Source organism: Mesocricetus auratus, unplaced genomic scaffold, assembly GCF_017639785.1.
Source record: "Mesocricetus auratus isolate SY011 unplaced genomic scaffold, BCM_Maur_2.0 Super-Scaffold_100676, whole genome shotgun sequence".
In the NCBI taxonomy this organism is placed as follows: domain Eukaryota; kingdom Metazoa; phylum Chordata; class Mammalia; order Rodentia; family Cricetidae; genus Mesocricetus; species Mesocricetus auratus.
In genome coordinates, this window is record NW_024429266.1 from 99215642 (window position 1) to 99225812 (window position 10171).

The following is a 10171-nucleotide window of genomic DNA, read 5'->3' on the forward strand; positions in this document are numbered from 1 at the left end:
AATTGTATATGCCTCAAGGAGCAGAAGATGGAATATAATGGACATAGAAAAAAAACTTTTCATTCTGTTTTTATTCTTTAACTTTTTTCATTTATTTTACATAAGGAGCACAGTTTCCCCTACCCCCTCTTCTCCTGTAGCCTCCCCCACCTCCCATATACCCGCCATCCACTTCTCCTGTCTCCATTTAGAGAGGGGCAGGCCTCCCATGGGTGTCAACAAAGCATGGCACATCAAGGTGAGGCGGGACCAAGCCTCTCCCCCTGCATCAAGCCTAGAGGAGGCAACCAGCATGGCAAATAGGTTCCCAAGCCAGCTCAAGTACAAGGGACATGTCCTGATTCCACTGCTAGGAGGCCCTCAAACACAGGAAGCTACACAACTGTCACATACATGCAGAGGCCCAAATGGGTACCATGAAGGCTTATGTTAGTCCAGAATCAGTTAGCTCCCATGAGTTCAGGTTAACTGTCTCTGTGGGTTCCCCTGTCATGAACTAACACCCCTGGCTCCTCCCCTTTCTCTTCAAAACAGATGGAGGACATTTCTTATTCATCAATGGGGAAATCCATCAAGATAAAGTATCATTTCTGAACATTTATGCCCTAAATGCAAGGTCATCCACATTTGTAAAACAAACATTACTAAAGCTGAAATCACATGTCAAACTCCACATACTAATAGTGGGAGGCTTCAACACCATACTCTCACTAATGGACAGGTCTGCCTTTACAGACAAATGTTACAAACAAGGGAACTAGGAGATATTGTGACCCACAAGGTCTTAGTAGACATCTACTGAACATTTTAACCAAACACAAATGAATATACCATCTCGGCACCTCAAGGAACAGTCTCTAAAATTGCCCACATACTCAGTCAAAAAAAATCTTAACAGTCTCTCGCTTGAACCCCATTGGAACCCATCCAGATCTTTGACTGGGACCTCAGCCCCACTCCTTGTGTTCCAGACCCCACCCAAAGAAAGTCCACCAAGCAGCAGCTCCTCCCCTGAAGCTGCTCAAATTATTTTTTAATGTTAGAATTTTTTAAACCTATGAGATTTACATATTTAAAAGTGCTCTCCTTTTTACTGAAAACAATTTCTCTCACACAATACATTTCCTCCACTTCTCCCAGGTCTCACCACCCTCTCACTTCCCTCTCCCCCAGATCCACTCCTTCTAGAATTTCCTAGTACAGTGTGGGCCTCCAAGCAACAACAGCTAAATCCAACACAACAAGATGCGACAATACAAGCACAAACCTTCATGTTGAGGCTGGAAGATAGAAGCCAGTAGGAAGAAAAGGGTCTCAAGAGCAAAAAGAGTCAGAGACATGCCACTCTCATTGATTAAATTCATAGGGTTTCTCTCTGTAATACGCTTTATCGCATTGATTAAACTTGTATATTTTCTCTCCAGCATGTGTCTTTTTCTGTAGTAAGCTATAACTGTGACATGCAAAGTCTTTACCACATGGATTACATTCAGATGGTATCTTTTCAGTATGAATTTTTCATGCCTTTAATGGTGACTGGGATGTAGAAAGGCTTTACCACATTAATTACATTCATGGGGTTTCTATCTAGTGTGTATTCTTTCATGATGGTGAAGGTGACTGTTAGATACAAAGGTTTTATCACACTGAGTACATTCATAGGGTTTCTCTCCAGTATGTGTTCTTTTATGGATTTGGAAACTACAGTTTTGTGAAAAGGCTTTACCACATTGCTTACATTCATAGGGTTTCTCCCCAGTATGAGTTTTCTGGTGCCTTTGAAGAGCAGAGTGACATACAAAGGCTTTATCACACTGCTTACATTCAAAGGGTTTCTCTGCAGTATGAGTACTTTCATGTCATTTCAGAGTACCAGAATATGCAAAGGCTTTGTCACATTGCTTCCATTCATAGGGTTTCTCCCCAGTGTGAATTCTTTCATGCACTTGAAGATGACTCTTCTGTGCAAAGACTGTACCACAGTGTTCACATTCATAGGGGTTCTCTGCAGTGTGACTTCTTTCATGCCTACAAAGAAACCTGGCAGGAGTAAATGTTTTACTAAATTGATTATATTGACGAATCTTTTTATTTCTATGAAATCTTTCATATAATCAGGAAGTTTGACATGCTTAAGACTTACCACATGGTTTATATTCATGAGGTGTTACTTCCATATAAGAGATTTGCTGTAACTGTAAAGAGGAACCAGATCTAAAGGCATTATCAAGTTCCTCTTCAATATTTTTTTTGAGTGCTTGATGATACTTGTTGTGGCTCAAGCATTAGGTACATGGCTCACATTTATAGTATCCTTTCCCCATGAGTTTCTTCCCATCTTTAAAGAAAACTGGAAGAACTCATAGCTTTAGCACACTGACTGCCTTTATAATATTTTCCTACAGTGTGAGAATACAATACATTTGCAAAGTGAACCAGGACAAACAGAAATGTTTCCACATTCCTTGTACTCATGTACACTGGCTTTCCTCCAGTGTGAGTCTATTGATGAATTCCTAAAGAAGTGGGGGAACTGATTAATTGTAAATTTGTGCCACATTCACCAAGCCTACTCAGACTACTATACATCTTCTAATTGTTCTGAAAGAGAGATAGGTACATTGATTTTTTCCATATTCCATAAACTCACACGTATAATACCTATATTGGTATGTGATATACGTATTAAAAAATAAATAAGAGGATTTCATATTGCATTCACACAGTTTAACTTTGTTCCTCAAAGAGATGTGGTGTATGAGATTAAGATTTCTCTATGACTACATGGGGGAGCAGGAAGGTTGAGTCGGGAAAAATAGAGGAGACCAGGATAAGAGATATCACAATAAAAGGAAGTCACTATAGGTTTGAGGAGAGATCTGGCACTAGCAAGATTTCCAGAGATCTACAAGGATGACACCAACTAGCAAACTAAGCAATAGTGGAGAGACTACCTTAAATGCCCCTCCTTCCCTCTCTGATAATGACTTTGATGATTACCTTATATGCCATCCTAGAACCTTCATCCAGTGACTGATGGAAGCAGAAGCAGAAACCCACAGCTAAACATTGAACTGACAGAGAGGGAGGGTGATGAGCAAAGGGGTCAAGACTGAGCTGGTGAAACCCACAGAAACAGCTGACCTGAACAAGGGGGAGCTCTTGGACCCCAGACTGATGGCTGAGAGGCCAGTATAGGACTGATCCAGATTCCCTGAAAGTGGGTGTCAGTGAGGAGGCCTAGACAATCTATGGGGCCTTGGGTAGTAGATCGGTATTTATCCCTGGATTTTGGGTGCCCATCCCACATTGAGGGATGTTCTCTTAGCCTAGACTCTTGGTACAGGGCCTAGGCTCTGCCTTGAATGAAATGACAGACTCTGGAGATCCCCCATGGAGGGCCTCACCCTCCCTGGGGAACAGAGGGGGGGATTGGATGGGGGGCTAGGGAGCTAGAGGAGGAGGAGGGGAGGAGGGGAGGGAGAAGGAGCTGGGATTGACATGTGAAGCAAGCTTTTTTCTAATTTAAATTTAAAAAACTTTAAAAAAAAGATTTCTCCATGACAACTTGCTTGACTCTCATAAACTGCCCCCCCTTTTGGTAGTCACAAGAATATGAGTAATAACACCTTAACTATGGACAATTTGCTTCTTAGAATTTCTTGGACTGATCCCCTAATTAATGTGTAAGCCTTTTGCAATATATGAATGGCATGAAACTAAGTATATTGAAAGATTTATAACATGGAATTCACAGGGCTATGACAAAATTTTTATATCTGTTAAGCTAGTGTTTCTTTTTCTTGTTTCTTAGAGAAATGCCTTGCAAACCTTGATCAGCTACCTGACATTGAGGTAAATAGTGTTGTGAGAATTTAATAATAATAATCAAGACACTTAAAGCTGTGCTTACTTAGTCTTTCCCTGTTTCTTAAAACTTCCAGAACACATTAAAATTTTTTTAGAGACACATTTGTATCAGAGTGCATGTGGAAATTACCTTCTATGTCTTCTAGAACTTCCATAATGTTCTTCAATATTCTGCTTTTCCCATTTGTAGCCTAAAATATAGTACCAGAAAATATATATTGTTGGAAATTATGGGAAAATGTAAGCTACTGTCTTTGGTGAACCTTAGAACAATGCCTGATTTATTCACCATTTTCTTCCTCTTTCACAAACAAAATCACAGAAGAGCATCAACAACTGAGAAACACTTGTCCCGTTAATTTACAAAGTGAGGGAAAGCTTAGTCTTACCTATAACAGTGAGATTCCTGTATGTTTCTATCATCACATCTTTTTAAATTTTTTTTTTCTGACAAGGATCCAGCAAAGCCCATTCTTCCCTAGTGATGTTCACATGCAAATCCTCATAAGTCAATGTATCCTAAAATATTCCATACGCATACATAATAGAAATGGTGGCACTGATAGCATTAAAAATGCATGCTCCATTGACAAATATTCATATAATTTAGTGTGCTTCTCACACTTATTCCATAAAACAGATGTTATAATGTAATCACCAAATCATTTTAGAAGTCATTGGACTGAGTAAATACAAGCTATGTCACTACAGACTTATGATCATCCTAGTATGAAAATGCACCAATCTATATTTCAATGTTCACATATTATTGAACAGTGCCAATACTATTCAAATATCCAAAAATCCTTTGTATATTCAAGGCACTTTCATGATTGTGACATCTTGTAAAAACAAGATATAACCTTCCTACACACAATGGCACAAAATATACCTCCTATTCCAAAAGAGAAGAATATGTGGTGATATATCATTTACAATCTAATAAAGTCACTGAAGATCAGAAAATCAAAGCACTCAGCTACTACCTCTTTCCTCTACCTCAGACCAAAATGGGTGATCCTGTCTCCACCAATCTCAGAGTGCAATGCAGACTGCACTGCTCTCCACCAAGCCTCAGACTGTAATCCCCTGAGTTCCTGCCTCCTCCTGCCTTATATTCCTCTCTGTGTCCAGTCATATCACTCCGGTGTCCACCTCCCGTGGGGTTAAAGGCATGTCACCTCAAGTGCTGAGATCACCTTTGTGTGAGCTGTTTCACTTTTAGAATGGATCGGTAATATGTAGCTCAGTGTGATGTTGACCAACGAGATCCATCTGTCTCTGTCTCCCGAGTTCTGGAATTAAAGGTGTGTACCACCACAGCCTGGCCTCTATGGCTCTGTAGTATGGCTGCTGGGATTAAAAGTGTATCGCCACTGCCTGGCTCTGTGGCTGTGGCTAGCTTTGCACTTTAATCTCCAGTGGCTTTATTAGATCATAAACAATATATCACCACAGACATAGTGAGGATTTTGGACTAAAGTAAGGCTGAATCCCCGTAGTGCAAGCACCAAATCTTGTATCTCTGTCTCAGACATTTGGGACTTTAACTTCTCACAAATCTCTCTTTGACTACTTCTACTTCAGCTCTCTATGGCAGATGTCTCAAACTTGGCTATCTCAACAGCATGTGATCTCAAAATGTAACTCAGGTTTCATCCTCACAGCTTCATGCAATGAATTCTCAATTCCCACACTAGGGTTCAGATTCGGTCAAACACAGGTAGCTGCAACAGTGCTGAAATGAAACCAGGGAGGAAGAATTCAGCATCATTCTTTTTTGTGGAACTATTACAACATACATGATTTTGCATGTTTGGCTTCTAGATTGGGGTCAAGCCTGCCTTGCTTGGACCACAGCTGCAGCATCTTCTATATAAGAGGCTTTCAGGGAAAAGAATCACTTTGCCTACTCCTTCCATACATTAAAGACTTACTGCATAGAGTCTTACCCTTTGGGGACCATCCTAGGCTTCCAATGCAGAACACAGGCACCTCCTCTCTTTAAGGAATCATCTTGTTTTAATTTATGTGTATATTTACTAAGGCTCAAGAAGGTACCAACAATCTCCACAGACACACTGCAAAGTTTTAAACTTGGCATACCACAATGTCTTACACTATAATGTTTCAACAATACACTTAATATTTAGATGCACCCATTCTCTCCCATGTACTCTTATTCAGAGAACAAAGGTCTCATGTAAATCTGTAGCTAAGCAGTCTCCTTTTTTATCTGCTTGGATCTGACCTATAGTTTCCTCAATTTGTATGCAACGGCCCTTTGTGTTCACAAGCATACATCCATATGCATACAGTCACACATTCTTCCTACTGGATTTGATTTTTATTTCATGCTGCAAAGTGATGGAATCTTTAGTGGTCTATCAGATGTTTGAAGTTTTCATTGTACAAGTGCACACACTGAAAAATTCTCTATTACAGGCAAGATTAAGTACATTCTAGATATGGTATAGCCACATACTCTTAATGCATGTTTTGTTTGTTTGACAATTTCAAGAAACGCTTGATATACTAAATTAAAAGCTTTTGCCTAGTGTTACACATTCCAGCCATTTTTTTGAAGGAATGCTGATTCTCTGACATAAATTGCTCAGCTTGGGAATTTCTTTCTCTAATATGCTTGCCTTTCAAATTGCCTGCCCCCCCCGGGCCCTTATCATTTTCCTTGAGTCTTCTATGGTAATCTGTGGGGAGTTTTCTATGGATGCTTCTTTGGAGACTTGGAACTGTAAAACACTGAACCTATTTAACATAGGACTGTGATAAGATCAATTTTACAACAAGACCAAGGATTACAATGCAGCCTATAGCAGTCCCCCTGTTCCTTGCATGCCTCATTGTAACCATCTTTCACGCAATTTCTGAGTTTTTTTTTTTTAATCACCCGTTGCTCCGATGGTGTCAACTCTATGATCCCCCACCTGGTGGCCTACTATGCAACCCCAAGCCCTAACCCTCAGCTCAAGTTCTTCACTATCTTAACAGCCTTTCGCTCTTTCCCTCATGCTCCCAGTCCTCCCATCTCACTCTTTCACGAGGGCTGTGTACGGAAAAATCATTTCTCCCTCAAAGCCGCCACCTTCTGAAAATAGTTTTTCTCACACAATACATATCAACAACAGTACCCCCTTCACCCACTCTTCCTAGACCCCTCCCCATCCCCTCGCCTCCAGATCCACTTCTCCTCCATTTCCCTTCAGAAAAGAGCAGGCTTCCTAAAGACACCTGCCAAACATAACAGCAGATACAAGAAGGCAAAGCACAAACCCTCATACTGAGGTTTGGAAGAGGGAACTGAGTAGGAAGAGAAGAGTGCTAAGGACAGGCAAAATGTCATAGACACTCCCAACCCCACTGTCATGGGTCCCACAAAATCACCAAGCTAACAGCTCTAACATATACACAATTTCCTAGTGCAAACCCATGCGGGCTCCACGTTTGCCATTCCAGTCTCTGTGAGCCCATTTGGATCCTGGTGAGTTGACTCAACAGACCTTCTACTCTTGGTTACCATAATCTCTCTGACTCCTACAATTTTTGCTCCCCGTCTTTTGCTGGGGTTCTCAAACTCCAAGGGGAAGGACCAAATGGAGACCTCCAATTTTAACATCTCTATCCATAATGTCTAGCTGTGGGTCTCTGCAAGTGTTCTCATCTGTTTCCAGAGGAAGGGTCACAGATGACTGGGTAAGGCACCAATCTATAAATATAACAGAATATCCTCAGGAATCATTTCACTGATTTTTTTTGGTCCAGTCATGTTTTGCTCTACCCTAGGTATCTGGTTCCTGGCAATCCAGGCAGTGTTGGGTATCCCTCATGCGAGCAAGCACAAGCAAGGGCCTCATGGTAAAGCAGAAATTAGTTAGTGTGGTAATTTGAATGTAACTGACCCCCATAAGTGTGGCACTATTAAGAGGGGTGGCCTTGAAGGAACTGTGTCACTGTGGAGGCAGGCTTTGAAGTAATTTTTGCTTAAGCTTCACTCAGTGACAGTCCACTTCCTGTTGCCTTCTGATAAAGATGTTTCCAGCAGTATGTCTGCCTGCACTCTGACATGCTCTCCACCATGATGATCATGAGCTGGACCTCTGAAATGTAAGCCTCCCTCTCAATGAAATGTCTTCTTTCACAAGAGTTGCCTTGATCATGGTGTCTCTTCACAGCAATGGAAACCCTAACTAAGACAACCACACTCATCACCACCATTGACCCAGCACATCTTGCAAGCAGGAAGACTGTAGACTGGAGATTTGTAGGTGGATTTGTGTCCCGGTCCCGACAATGGGTGCCTTGCCTGGTTAAAGTAGATGGCTAGTTCGGCTCCATACTTTACTAGAAATCTTCATACGCAGCACCCTTACAGATTCCAGGGAGTTTCCACCGCTCTACGTCTGCACATCACCCACCTGAGTGCCCCCAATCCCAGCTATCTTTCCCAGAGCTCGCTACTTTCATCCCCCTCCCACCGCTATACCTCCCACTCCTATCCCCAGCAGCCCCCGATCTACCTGCAAATTCAACTTCCCAGGGACATCCACGCATACCCCTAGAGTCCTTCTTGTTACCTAGCACCTCTGTCTGTGAATTGTAGCATGATTACCCTTTACTTACCAGCTAATGTCCACTTATGAGTGAATTCATACCATATTTGTCTTTCTGGGTTTGAGTTACCTCCCTAGGAATGATTTTTTCTACTTTCATGTATGTGTCTGCAAATTTCATGTTGTCACTTCTTTTTTTTTTTTAACTGCTGAATAAAACTCCACTGTGTGAATTTACCACATTTTCTATAACAATACTTTGGTTGAGAGACATCTAGATTGTTTCCATTTTCTGAGTATTATGAATAAAGCTGCTATGAACATAGCAAGTGTCCTGTGGTAGGATGGAACATACTTTGGGTATACGCTCTAGAGTGATATAGTTGGGTCTTGAGGTAGAATGATTCCTAATTTTCTGAGGAAACACCACATTGGTTTCTATAATGGTTACACCAGTTTGCACTACCACCAGTGAAGGAGAGTTCACTCTTGCCCCACATTCTTGCCATCATAAGCTGTCACATGTGGTCATCTTAGCCATTCTGACAGGTAATAAAATGTAATCTCAAATAGTCGGTCAGTGGTCAGGCTGACAGTCAGAAACCCAGCCACCAAATCCTGTAGGGAAACCCTGCTCAACAAGAGGCCATGCTGGCCATCAGATTTCCAACATGCAACTCAGGTGGAGACTCCCACACCTCAAAAAAACACAGGCTATACAGGCAAGAAGATCAGTGAGTAAACAAAAAGGACTAAAACATCATCCAACAAAGACAAATTCAGAAATCATGAGCACCTAGATGCAAAATCATCCTAAACCTAGATGCCAAGACACCAGCATAAGAACACAATCAACAATATTCAGGGCAATATGGCACCAAAATATTCTACTAGAGCATACCGGAAGCATAAGAAAAAGACCTTAAAATCAACTTTATGAAAATGGTAGAGGTCATTAGAGAAGAAGTGAATAAATCACTGAATACATTGATGAAGTGACAAGCAAAAAATTGGGAAAAAATGAATAAATACCTTAAAGAAAGCTAAGGAAAGACAGTTGTAGAAAATGAATAAAACTGTTCAAGACTAGAAAATGAAATAGGAGCAATAAGCAAACCACAAACTGAGGGAAGTTTGGAAACAGAAAAATTAAGGTGAGTGAAGAGAAACAACTGACTCAAAGCATTATCAACAAAATATGAGAAATGAAAGAAAGAATATCAAACACTGAAAATACTATACGAAATAGACTCATTGAGTAAAGAACATGTTAAGTCTAAAAAAATTCCTAACAGAAAACTCCAGGAAATCTGGAACACTGTGAAAAGACCAAACTGAATAAATAATAATAATAATGATAGGAGAAAAAAAAAAAACGCAAATCAAAGGTCCATAAAATCTTTTCAACAAAATCATAGAGGAAAATTCTAACCTAAATAGGGAAATACATTTAAACTTATAAAAGGCATATACAACACCAAATAGATTGGACCAGAGAACAAAATCCCCTTGATATACAATAATCAAAATACTTAGACTCAGTTCCGCCCCCAGGGGGCGAAGTTATTAAGAGGCGCAGGAAGTTGCGAGGACCACCCAGGACGACGCAGGACTAGGCAGGAGCGCGCCGCGCTCTGTGTCTCCCACCCAGCCGTGGGAGCCCACTCCACAGGCTCGCGAGGCTCGGCCGGCCGCTCCACCCCGCCTGGGGACGGCGGCCCCTCACTCACCAT

The 10171-nt window shown here is 41.1% G+C and overlaps 1 pseudogene; it reads right to left on the bottom strand.

Moving 5' to 3' along the window:
- Window positions 1–1115: 1115 nt before the first annotated feature.
- LOC121136509 lies at window positions 1116–10171 on the bottom strand (annotated as a pseudogene).